Below are 14,038 nucleotides of genomic sequence, written 5' to 3'. Positions count from 1 at the left end.
GCGAACGTGACGGCAAGACAAGAACTACAGGACTGCCGCCTTCTGTTTGTGCACAGTTTACTAAAAAAACATAGTGACGACGGTCGGCTCTTCGCGACACATGTCCAGATCGTAGTTGCCCTGCGGATTATGCTCCTATATTTATATTTTTTTCATCTATATTTATTCCATTCTCATTTAGAATTAAAAGAAAACACATCGAAAAGAAATCGCCGGAGAGAGACCCGCGATTTGTAACCTCTGAGATCAACGCATTAATCAACTCGTGAAGGATGGTACAAATTACATTGTGCCAGCTGCTGAACTCTATGGTTTCAGACAGTTATGCATTCGAAGCCGTAGTCGTTAATTTAACATGACAAAGGAAACTTTTGCGCCAGGACAGCTACCACCAGTTTACCTTTTGTTCTGGTCACTTCGTCAGCTCCTTGAAAACAAAGCAGCCGAGAGATGACATTGCATTTTTCTCTGCAGAAACCTCGTCTGTAGCTCACTTATCCTACCGCAGTGAAAAGTCGATCCAAGAAAATCCTATTTTACGAAGTTCTCCATCTAATAAAGAAATTTTCATTCACAGGCAGGTACTCACAGAGTTCCGTAATATCATCAACCCGAATTAACGAAACAAACTTGGTCGAACTCGATTTAATGACATTTTTCTTGAAATAAATGAGTTTAAAAAAGCGGTGATTTTTTCTAATTTTGATACCGACGGGTTTTTCTTGAAGCGTGCGCTCTAAAGCTATCCCCTTAAAACATCTAGGTGCCATGGTCACATCCCTAGCTTTATTTTGACGAGGCTGCATGCCGCACCCATGCACTGAAGTGTGGACTCAACGCCACCTGGGTACAAGGTAATTTGCGACAAATACAATGCAGCAGTAGCTTTTTTCGTGTCTCTACGTTACAATTTTAGATTTAGAAGGACCGAAAAATTGCTTTCTCGATTTTACACACTTCCCCATTTAACGAAATAACTCCAGCGTGGTCATTACTTCGTCAAATCGAGTTTCAACTGTACTTGCTACCCGTCGATGTAAAGAGAAAAGTGCAATGGGAACGAGGCCGTCGGTCGCTCGCTGCCGTCTCTGCTCTGTGAATAGTTTTGCACCTTCGGCTGCCTGCCGTTTTGATGCGAAAGCATCAATTGACTCGAGAAGCGCAAAATCCGGCATTTTCGGTGTGACCACGCGATGGTCCAAAAAGGCTACGAACCCTCTACCGTTGGTGCGAGTCAAACCCGCCAATTTGGCATTAGTTAAGGCGAAGGTAATTAAGTCACAGTTAATTAATACATTGTTATTTAGGGCACCCGAACCCACGAACTTTTCTGTTCTTTAGGGCAATATAGTTAGGGAACTCGAAGCCACGACCTTGTTTGCAAGTCGAACCGTCGGCATCGCGCGGTGGCAAGTCTAAGCAACACGTAGTGTTCGCAATCTTTCGCATTCATCCACGTAGGGATAACTAAATGCAGTTGATTTTTTTTTGTTCTCAATTTTTCGGGAAACATTTGTTTACTCGAGGGTCCTTGATTATTGACGAAGAAAACGGACGGCGAAATTTGACTTCTCGGATTCCGCACCCATACCGCGGGCGAATAACTTGAATTTCACTTTACGCGTGAAAGAAACCCTACAGTGCTTCAGAAATACTTAGGTACTTTCGCACCTGACCTAAATCTTTTGTTCTCACTATTTTAGGGGGGAGGGGGACACTGTTTACAGTATAGTAGTTCATTATTAGCAGACAAAAAAATGAGAGAGAGAGAGAAAAGGGAAGATGCTAACCTTCGCTATCATTTTAGGTTCTGCTCGTAAGTACGCTTACGAACGTCAATATGAGGCTATGGACTTTAATATTTAATGTACATTCGTGTTGCTGGACACTCTATATGCCCGCACTCTCCGATAATCTGAAGACAGCGCGTGTCATGCATCAGGAAGAATTTATTACTTACGTTAAATAACTATGCCACCTTCTATGACGTTTATACTCGGTCTACTTCTCCCTTTTAGGTTGTTATTATTAGACTTGTTCGAATAAAGGTATGTAATAATATACTGCTTAGTAATGCATTATTTGTTTGCATTTTTCTTGTTTTCGTGCACGTTGCATATCCAACACAAGCACTTACGGTAATGTTGCGTCGTCACCTCGTTCTCTCATCCTTTTGCTGTTTCTGCCCATCTTATTACCCCAATTGAGGAGAAGGCCAGAGAAAAGCTCCTCCGGCTGAAATCTCGACCGTATCATTGCGGCTTTCCCCTTGGTAAAGGCATCGTTCACGCATTACGTAACACTATTATATACATATATAAATCTATATATACAAATATATATATATATATATATATATATATATATATATATATATATATACAGTGAAAGCTCGTTAATTCGAGCTTCAATAATTCGAATTTATGGATAATTCGAACTGTACGATTTGGTCCGGCCAAGCTCCACAGAAGTCTATGTATAAAGAAGTCCGTTAATTCGAACACGAGAAGGTTCCCTCACGGATAATTCGAACTACGCTCGCCTGGCACACGGCCGGAGAAACTCGCCTACTGCCTACACACAAGGCTGCATTGCCTCCGAAACGGAGAGAAGGCAAAATCGCGAAAAAATCTAACCGACGCGGGGTCAGCCAGAAGGCAACGGCGGCTGCCGCCTCTCCGTTCTACGTAACCTCCGAGACTTCTTGCCCGCTGCGAATCTCGGAGGCTTCGCAAATCTTGTACAGCTGCTAATGATGTGCGGAGATGGCACGGCAAGCGCCAAAACACAGCGAATCAAGTATGTCGCAGCTGCGCTTGCAATCAAGAACCAACGAATCAGGGCCTTCGCCACCTTCACATGTTCAGCGTCTTTGTCTCGGCACTCTTCATCGGTTGTGCACCTCTGTTTTCAGCTTAGGAGGCATCGGCCGTCGCGATTCATTGTGATGGTGTTAAGCCTCGGCTAACGTTCGTTTCATTGGACATCGGTGCTGTGGCACAGTCGGACCCAAAGCTTCGACTCGAAGAGGGCGTGTGCCCGCGGCACACGCCATCACTTTTGACTCGCCAAATTTCTGACAAGCCCTACTGCTTCCAAATCGCAGTGTACTGTTGCTCTCCTTCACTTTCGTTAGTTCGAACTTTCCTTAATTCGAACTGAAGCGGCTTCCCCATGCGGTTCGAATTAACGAGCTTTTACTGTATATATATATATATATATATATATATATATATATATATATATATATATATATATATATATATATATATATATATATATATATATATATATATATATATATATATATATATATATATATATATATATATATATATATATATTGCCATGTGGTAGTGCCGGTGAAAAAAAGCAGCAAAACAGTCCATGGCAAAACAAGTCTTCCATTGGGCGAGCCTGTGCCCAAAAACATAGGCTACGCTCAAAACACGACGATAGTGGCGAGAACACAGTGGTCGTCAACAATCTGATCAGCGGGTCAAGCGCGTCTGCTTTTATACGTGAGTCGTCGAATGTTCCAGAGTAACCGTTGGTACCTGTGTGTCTTCCACACAGCTCTACATTATTCGCGTCGCGCATACATGCAATCAGATTACACAAGTTTCTGTGACAGACAGCGGGTGGAACCATCGATAGCATTCGAGAAACTTCCGATACGTGCAGGTGTGTCGTGCGCTCTGCGATAACGTTTGTTAGGTGGGGACAAGTAGTCACCCGGAAAAGGTAGACAAGTGCACGTGTCAATATACAAATATTTAATAAAGTTATTATCAATAGGTTACAGTGTATCCTAGTTTCGTTATCATTTCCCCCCTACCTGCCCCTACCGAGACTTTAGGGGTAACCGAATAAAAAGACCATCCGAAAAATAACGAGATCATCGTCTCACGCGACGTTGGATGGAAGGCGAGAAGTCGCCGTTCGCAGGCGAAAGCCATGGTCTCGTTCGATCGGGTGAGTGACTCCTGTTCTTAATGGGAGCGTTTTTGCTGCCGAGGCTCAGCGAGTCTAGCATATCGGGAACAGTTGAAGACAGCACAAGAGAATGCCTGAAAATATATGTGCATCGGGTCGAAGAGAAGAGGCGCGGCCGTTTCTCGATCAGAAAATAAATAAATAAATATAGAGAGAGCAGCATTCCGGGCAAGCCGGTAATCCATTACTTAAATGATATTTCGCGACACATAAAAAGAAACGACACGGACGGGAGAGAAGACGACACACCAAGCGAAAACTTTCAACTAAATTTATTGTGCCACTGCGTCGATTTTATACATGGGAAGCAGTGTAGACCACGCATGCCCTTACAAGAAAATGAAGTGCGAATTCATGTAACATAGTTACGAGTCATGTGATGCCTCCTCCAAGAAACGTAGTTCTTTTTCTGTGAGAGCCAAAGACGGGAAGCTAACACATTCATCACTGGACGTCTGGAGGTAGAAAAGCACTCGAACGATTCCCCCAAGCTGCACGCACACTTCAATGAACGAAAACGAGGTAAGGCAACTTCAACTAGACTATACGAGCCTTAGGGTATCGTCTTCTCGCAATCCCGCTTTTCGATACGTCACGCGACGTATCATTTGGGCTATGTTGTTGGCTGTGGATTTGAGACTATGTACGACAATTGCGCCCTCATTTTTCGGTGGCCATTCAAGCCAAAGGGCATTAAAATGGACGTGCCAAATTAGCTCATCTGGGTTACCTCGCGGAAGACAGCCATTGGGGTTCGAAGATTTTATTGAGCATTGATCTGAATGTTGATTTAAAGAGAATTTGTGAGTGCGCAATCGAGACAGGCTCTTTCAAACCAAAATCAAACCACGGCCACTTTCTCGCGGTGGACAAGCGGCATGGCATCACCAGCAAGCAAGCAAGGGTAAAGGACGAAGAAGAAGAAGCGCGAGAACCAAGAAGACGCCATGTCGGACGATCTCCGCAAGTCCCACAAGAAGCGCTCGAAAGAGTCCGGGAAAAAGACACGGGCGGCGGCGCGTTCTCGGCCTTCGCTCGGTAAGTCCCTGAGCAAGCCGTCCTTGGCTGCGCGACAAAAGTTGACGTCGCCGGGTGGGGCTCCCGCCAAAACAAAAGACCGTCCCACAACGACCACCGTCGGCACCACCGCCGCTACCACGGATGGTAGAAAGACCAAGGCTAAGCGCTCCAAGCACGGGCAGCGAGGGATCGAAGGACTGAGTGGGGTAAGCGATGCTTCAGAGACTGCGCATATTCCGGCACGTCATAGAAAGTAACGGTTCCGGCGCGGAACCCTTGAGAGACAAGCAATGGACCCTTAAGTAACAATAGACGTGAGTGGAGTAATGAATGGTCGTCGTGCACCCGGCTGAGAGTGATTTCACGAAAGCTGAGTGGAATAATTTGGAGCATGCATCGCCTTTACGAGTGCAACACGATAGCGTTCAAAGACCCCTAAAGCTTCTCACGCTTCCCGGCAACTGCAGCTTACGTAACCGTAATATGCACCGGAAAAAGCTGACGGTGAGCGCTGTGCACGAAGGCGAGTTTTATGGTTCTTTTGTTGATGATATTCAAGGAACCAATTAGGGGCGGCGTCACTCCTGCTATGCTCTCGGACAAATTTTCTTGGCTATGAAACGAAAGTTCCGGGGGCGGAGCTTCTGCACGAGTGCATTCGTATGCAGTGTAGTCCGGGCGAACTCGCCCCCGGTTTCGGTTTCGCCAACCCCGCACAACCACTTTAGTGAGGGCAGATGCAGTTAACTCGGCGTGAATCAATGTTTATTCACATCCGATATGTACCAAGTTGTGAACAGTGAACATCGCAGCCTGCGTCCGAGCTCCCATGCAGCCGTATGGTGTCGGTTAGGGCTTGGACCCGCAACCGACGCAGGCGTTGGCAGAGCGCCGACGCAGCAGTCAGCTCGCTCGCTCACTCGTTTGTACCTAGATTTCGAAGTTTGCGATTTCCAGATGGGCTCGCTTGGTTTCCGCGCAGATGCTGCAAACACTTTATTTTATGCGAAGCATATTACTAGAGCTCAAACCAGCTCCTCAGGCGCGGCGGTGTCGCCTTCAATACCACGTGACACCGTGACGTCACTACAGAGGAGAAACGGGGCTCCAACACGCACCGTCGCTCGAGAGCTCAACCCAGCTCCTCAAGCGCAGCAGTGTCGCCTTCAATACCACGTGACACCGTGACGTCACGACAGAGGAGAAACGGGGCTCCAACTCGCGCCGTCGCTCGCGGCGTCGCCCCCCGCATCGGACGCGGTGAGCATCGAGCAACGCAGCGTTCGGCGCCACAACGATTTATTCATGAAGTGCAACGCCGCAGACACCGACACCGACGACACCGGCTTTTCTGCAACACGAGCTCCTTAACGCTGTCGCGTTAAAATGAAGGCTAGTATGCTTCGCATCCTGGGCGTAACCTAAGCTAAGCCACAGCCATTTTTTTTATGCGTTGCATATTGCAATCACTCAGTTCAGCCCTTGGGTGCGGCCGGGCAGCCACCATTGACTTTAAGCGCAACCACGTGACGTGACGTCACGACAGCCAGAGGAAAAGCTGGGCCACAACTTGCGCGGTTGGGCGCGGCCGCAGCTTTTATTGGTGCGATCCAACGGTCTTTTGTTGGCGAAATTGGTGAACGGCCTCTCAGGGGAGTTGATTGACGGTACAGCAGGCGACAAACATTCACCAGAAGACACAGGTGCCATTTCGCGTTTGGTGAATGTGCAAAATGTGCAATGGCTTCGGGTGAGCCAAAGCTCGAAAGAGCAATATAAAGATACAATAAAATACCAATAGCTGACTGGTTAAGGTTACGCATCGTTTAAAACTAGGTACTGTACAAAACAAAAATTATATTGTTTTCAATTTGCCAAGTAAGAAAACGCCAGCAAAACTGCGGGACTACTTCTAGCAGCAGTGAAAGAGGTGCGCTTAGTTTCCGTAGCCTTCGGTTCATAGCCAAGAAAAATTGTCCGCGACTATAAGGCAGACCTCAAACAGCAGCTGGAAAACGTTCCACGTTAAGAGAGGTTTGTCTATGAGTTTCCGCGTAACATAATTGTGTTTTCACGTATATTCGAATTAACATCCGTCTCTATCGCGTCTGTAGGTGGTGTGTAAGTTATACTTTTTCTACATGTTTTATCCTGAGAAAACCAATTAGTTCCGTAATTTCCCTGCGCCACATGGAGGGCTTGCCTGGTTGTGTATGCGTGGTTTGAAATTTGTTTTGCCGATGCGCTCTCGCTTATTAACCTTGCTTATTACGTGCTTGCTTATTAAGCCTCGGACTGCCTTGACGCAAAAGAGGTCAAGGCATACAACCGCGGATACAACCAAAGCCATCCACGGGGCAGTGCGACCACACGAGGGTGCGCCACCACCGTTTCCAGCTCTGGGTTCCATTGAGCCAAACAAAACCCCGTAGATCGACTGGCACACACGGTCGAATCGAGCGACCTTAGGAGCATGCATCATAATTTAATGGATAGCTTTCCGCTTGACTCACCAAAAATCAGGGTACGACGAGCCCCCACTTCGAGAAACTTCTTGCCCAAGCGGTGCAGCTCCCGGGTGAGATGGAACCAGACCTCGTTCCGTGCTTTCGCAAGCACTTCGTGAAGGCCCGGAGCCCGATGCCCGAAAACTGCATCACAGCGTGCCAACCGAACTTGGTATGAGCACTCGGCGAGAACAAGCACGAACTGGTTGATCGCCTGATTACGCAAAGGGTGCAAAAATCGAACTGTCTCATAAGGAACGCCTGGGAGCTTAAAGAGACTTTTGGAGAAGAGCTGCCGTAAGCAAACACTGCGTAAAAATATGAGCCGAGTCCTCACGACCGCCACAAAAGGGGCACACTCCACGAGCCAGGATGGCTGTGAAGCCCCGGTAACTCAACGGAAGGCATCCTCGCGCCAGGCGGTACATGAACGTAGCTCGCCTAGCGTCGAGGAAACCGGCCGCAATGAGCTTCCAGTTTGTCCTGTGCATGGACAGATCGTACCTTTGGCAATGCGGGGGGAGACCAGGTTTGTGCCCAGTTAGACCGACATGGCTGTTTGTGTGTGGAGTGCAGTTCCTCAGTTGTGCTGCACCACAACAGCCCCCTTGTCCGGGAAGGACCGTTGGCCTGAACCAAGTGCCCCCGCCCAGTCAGCCCGGGTTGAAAGGGAGCACCGGGGTCAATGTATCGAATGATGGTTTGGGTTGACGAGTACATGTAAGCTCTGGGACGCGGCGCCTCCGGGTGCCAAGTTCTCGTCCCATCTGACAACGGTGCTGATTAACGCTCTCGCATTAATAAGCAAGGTCCGGTAGACAAATCGCACACCACAACGTGACCAAATGCTGAGTGTAGTATAAGCAACGCTGGATCACGAAAAAAAAGCTGCGGCCTGCCGTAGTTGCATTCTCGGCCGCTTGGGTGTGCCGAACGGCGCTAACTGTCGGGGTGCACATGTGGACGCGTCGGCGTCGGCGTTCCAGGTGCCTGCGTGAAGCATTTTTTATGCTCATCTCAGACAGCAGACCCCGGCTTGTGGCGTTGCGGCGGATAACAGCGTTTTCGTTGCACGCGGTAGGCCGCACATTTTTTAAATATATATCCAGCGGCCGTGGCTGCGTAGGCAAGCCACAGAGCAGTACGTCGGGAAAAGGAGCATGTTTTTTTTATATATACCAGAACTTACACCAATTAGGTGCAAGCAACGGTCGAACGACAGGCCAGAGACCATGACATATCGAATATGAAGTGGCACAAGCTGCTGTCACTTAAAGTGAACGCTCGAAGATGTATAGAGGGACCCAAAGAGAAACACTAATGCACATTAAGCTGATAAGTATTACAAGAAAAAATCCGTAGAATAAGTTCCTGACACGAAAGAAAGATGAACATATAGAGGCAAACATTGAAAGTTTACTCAACTGTGACATTTCTACAAGAAAACAAATATGTACCAGACATATTCGAGCATTCCTCGTGCACAAAGAACTTTCTCTCACCCGGCCTTCTTCCACCAGGCCTCGTCGAAATGAAGCGTGACTTCCTAATTCGCCATAACTCCAGTAACGGTAATGCAAAGTGTCGCCTCGCCGCAGCACCAACCTACTATATATTACGCCACTTTTCCTTCTTGGTCACGGCCATCTCGGAATGCACATGCGACCATCCGCGCGGCTATTTTGGATATTCTAAAGCAGCCCCAATAATGTAGTGAAATGATGTCGAAAACACACCTTTTCGCTCAAAATTTGCGGTAGTCGTAGCACCTTAGAGAAGTATAAAACAATGTACCTTATCTACAAACGCAGGACAGCTAGCGACGTTTCTACGTCTTGGCTGCTAGGGGCAAGCGCTTGAGCTACGTGAAGGGAATTGCACCAGGAATCACCTGCAAATGGTTCCTGCTAGAGTGGTTCCTCACAGTGTGCGTGTATATACGCACACTGGGACAGCCGAGAACCTAGACGTCTGTTTCTAGGCCATAAGAACAGCCTATGAGGCTGGCAGACGGCACGCTCGTGATTTAGAAGACAGTGTAAAATCTCGCTCTGAATTCGTGCCCCGTGAGTCACGACAGACTGGCCGCCGCGCTCGCCGCAGGTCGACCTGTCGGCGCTGGGCATCCACGATCCGGTCGAAGAGGCCCATCGCCGTGAGCGCCAACGAACCTTCCGTGCCTGCCTCGTCATCGGCGCAGCTGTCGCGGTCGCTTTCACTGTCCTCCTGGGCGTCGCCTTGACGTTGGCCTGGCGTTACCGCGCTGGACCTTCCGCGCACAGTTCGGTATGCCCGACTGCGGCGTGCGCTGAGTACGCGGCCCTCTTAAGCAACGCCATCGACGAGAGAAACAGGCCGTGCGACAACTACTACCAACACATCTGCAGCATCGAGGTATGGGTTCTCCTCACCAGTATGTACGAAGCAACAAACTTTCGTAAGCATGGGGAGGAGCAGTGCGTGCTAATTGCACGGACATGCAGAGGCACACGTAAAGAACAAGGCGGGCGCGGTTTGGTTGCGATAGCAATTACACAGACACTCGGTGCGCATCCACGCCGTCGGCGTCCTCCGCGGTGTCGCCGTTGTCGTGCTGTCCGGTGAAGGTACACGGGGTGGTGCCGCGCAGTGTGTTAGTCTTCAGAGACGCAACGCGCGTTTGCATGCAAAAACGACGAAGCGAATCGAACGTACCGTCAACGCTACGATCAGTCGCCTCGACGGCAGAGGAAGGCCAACTTTCTGTCTTCCGCTGCAGCCACGCGTATATGTTCTGGCAAACGTGAAGCGAACGTTATCTAATATTTCTTTTTCGCTGGGCGCTCAATTAAGCCTACCGTTTTCCGTTGGTCTCACCTCCTGCGCCATCGATGTGCGACACCTGCGGTGCCAATGCAGTCTCTGCCTTGCCCGCGTTTTGTGACGCCTGGTAGCGGTGAGGGCGTTGTTCCTGCCGTCCAGCAGTGGCAGCCATGCGTGCGACGTGGCGCCAACGTGTCGCACCCGTGTAAAGTTAGAACCGCGTCTGATGAATTCAAGCGCAACGCTAGACCTCCGTATGCAGCAGTCACTGCCTCGACCTTCGGGCAATATTGAAAACTGCTCCCGTGTTCGTATTCACATAAATAATTAGTTAATAATAAATAATTAATTTATAATAGGGTATATTAGGTTAGGATGGCAGTAACCAGTACCTTCGAGTGAAGTGATTTTAGCATGGGCTAACGTAGTAACGTGCCCATAGGCTTACATTGCTTTCTTTTTCTTCTTTTTGCGGCCGACCCAAGCAAAGAATTTGCTTGGCTGCGTATGTCTTTTATTTGACTACATTAAAGCGATTTTACAGCCAAGCTCTTTATGGCTAGTTCCCCCGGAATCGTGCCCCGGTGTAGACACAAAAGTCCATACGTGGGCAGGTCCAGAAGATAGTGCAATACTGGGATGAGCCACGGCAGAGGTGACGCAGGCGTTAAGCAATCCTCACATGTAGGCGAGACCACGAAATTAAGGCAATGCCGGGCCGACCCGCGGCGGAGGTAAAGCAGGTATTGAGCACCCCTCATACATATAGGCCGATCCCAAAGTTAGTGCAATGCCGGGCCGACTCGCGGCGGAGGTGACGCAGGCGTTAAGCACTCCCCAAACATGGGCCGATACCGAAGATAGTGCAATGCTGGGCCTGCCCACGGCGAAGGCGCATTTCGCCATTAAGGAGCCCACATTTACACAGCTCCGCGTGTCATCGTTCTTCACAGAGTGGAAGGGCACTGAGTTCTTTTTTCTTATCTCCTACGTTTGCAGATGAGCCGGCTCAAGAACGACATCAGCACGGTGTACCGTATCCGGCGCGACTCTTTCAATAATGTAACGACCAGGCTGCGGAATATGAGTGTGCCGGATCAAGAGCAGTCGCCGCTGCAGAAAGCGGCCGCCTATTTGCAGGTTTGCGAGAGCGTAATCCGCGGCAGCAACGTCCAGGAGGTGAGGGAGGCTCTCAAAAAAGGCGGCATCACTTGGCCCGACCACGTGGATCCTTCGGCTAGTCTCATCGACGGGATCTTCTACATGTCGGCAAAACTGCACACGACTGTCCTCATTCGCGTAGAGGTATGGCGGTATACGGAAACGTATACGGAAAGCTGTGAAACTGAAGGAACAGAGCTCAAGCTGAACAGAATGAAAGATGAATTATGGAGAACACATATTTAAGTCACTATTGCAGTTTTTCTACGAAACGTGCCAACATATTTACATTTCTGGTTGTGTACAGACGTTGTGCCGTGAGGCAACCCAAGCGGGAAAACAAAAAGGCTCCACAAAAAAAGTTGAATCGCCATCCCGGTCCTGCGAAAGCGAATGTCCCGCGAAGCTGTGGAAAACCGCCTCTACAACTGCGGATGGGGGCATCTATAAATTCGATAGCATTATATGGCCCATGAAGTGAAACACTGGGCGTTAACATGCGGTGGTGAGGTGACATTTCACGTGGTGACGTAACACGATTACGTCATCACGACAAACTGACATGACGACGTCACACCATAGGTGGCATCATGACCCTCACGTCAAACGTTACAAATAAGTACAAATAGCATCGTCACGTGACAATATCGCCTGATGACTTCATCACACCATACGTGACGTCGCGCATTGACGTCATCGTCAAGAGATGGTGTCACCTGATGACATCATGTGCTACCTCTTGGATGAGCCGCACACTGTGCACTTCGCCCTTTTTGTGCTGTCTGCGGTATAGGCCGATTTTTTTGGTCGAGCACGTTGCAAAGAAAAATCCCGACCAACTACAGGCTAAAAGCTTCGCTCTAAAATGTATGCCCATCGCCCCTTACAATATCGGCTTAGCCAGGTCCAACCAGTTATAACGAGAGCGCTGATTCGGTGCTTGTCTACATCAGTTCCCGTGCACCTGACGATGCATGGCTACGCGATGGATAAAGAGACACGCGCAAATTGGCTTGCACGAAAAAAGGAAAAAAGGTAAGCCTATAGGCCACTACAATGTTGGTTTTGCCAGGATGAATCTCTTCTCTGGAAAGTACCGGCTCGTTGCATACATCAGTCCTCAGGCTCTTGTCCCCGCTTATTCACGCGATGAATGAAGGAATTCGGGAAGCTTGGGTAACCCGGAAAAATGAAAAAAAATAAAAGAAAGGTAAGCCAACGGCTTGATACCATGATAGTCCAGCCTGGTACAATCACTTCTCTCGAAGGCACTGGTTTCCTGCATATATCATTTTCTGTGCCCATGCCGGTACCTATTTACGCAAAGAATAAATGTATACGCGCAGATTGGCTTGCACGGAAACATTAAAACGCTATTGACATTAGAATAGTAGAATTTTGCGCCACTTGGTGATGCATATTTGACCATGGTGGGAATCAATAGACGAGACCAAAGCAAGGCGAGATATTTACTGTGAGGTCTCAGCCCACATTTTCGTTCGCTGGCTGCTTCTCCATTTCTTAGATAATCTTCGACTAATGCGGTTTGATGTCTTCGTCAAATGCGGTTTGACAGCTGACAAGAGGCGGAATTCATCACTGCGAATCACTGCAAGTAGCGGGGCACTAGAAACGTTCAGGTTTTTTACCTACGTTTACTGTCTTATCATTTAAGTCTTTCATTGCTGGTGATCTGCTTTTTGCTTTTACCACTTGTACAACAAAGCATGCAGCTGAACCAACCTTTTGACACAGATCACTGTCCTCATCCCAGGAGGAACTGATTTCCTACGCAACGCGTTATTTACACGTAGTTCACTCTCCCCCAATATATATGGGGGAGGAGTAGTAGGATATGACGATGCGTAGAGTATAAGGTATAAAGGAAAGTGATAGCCTCAAAAATATGGGGAGCAGCGGGGGAGGGCTGTAGGCGAAGCCAAAATCGAAAACAGCGCCGCGAAACGCTAGCTGTCAAGAGAGAAGAATGCGAAAACGCTGTCCTCACCACCGGTAACGTCACACAAGGATAACCGCACAGTGGGGGTTTGCGAATTACTGCCCCACGACAGTAACGGAGGGGTGTACTCGAAAGCAATTCGTTACTTCTCCGAACATAAATGAACCCTAAACAGATACCACAAGCGGAACCGACTGGCCTGGCACTTGCAGTACCTCTGCAGATATTTTCTGCAAATATTCACACAATGCTCATCTTCACTAGCAATTCCTTTTCAGGACTGATGCGTTCATCTTCCCGCGTTTTTTTTTCTCTCTTTTTTTTTGGTGAAGACATTATATGCGTGATGGGACGTAAGGCAGTGTTCTAGCTTATAAGCATCTTGCTAACGTGTACGGTTCCTCAGCGTCTGCGGCCACTATGAAGCTCGGCGCTTCCTTGTTGCAGATGCTTGGAGAAGGTGGTATGGCCAATGCCAAGTTACAAAAAATCATCCTAGCAATAACGCGATAAGTGGACGCTGATAAAAGAAACATTGCAATGTACCGGTTCCATTCGTCGGCCAACATCAGGTGCAGCGTAAAGGCGAGGA

This window comes from Dermacentor albipictus, chromosome 6, assembly GCF_038994185.2.
Source record: "Dermacentor albipictus isolate Rhodes 1998 colony chromosome 6, USDA_Dalb.pri_finalv2, whole genome shotgun sequence".
Lineage (NCBI taxonomy): Eukaryota > Metazoa > Arthropoda > Arachnida > Ixodida > Ixodidae > Dermacentor > Dermacentor albipictus.
The sequence above is the reverse complement of the archived record's forward strand: the minus strand, read 5'-3'. Positions refer to the sequence as shown.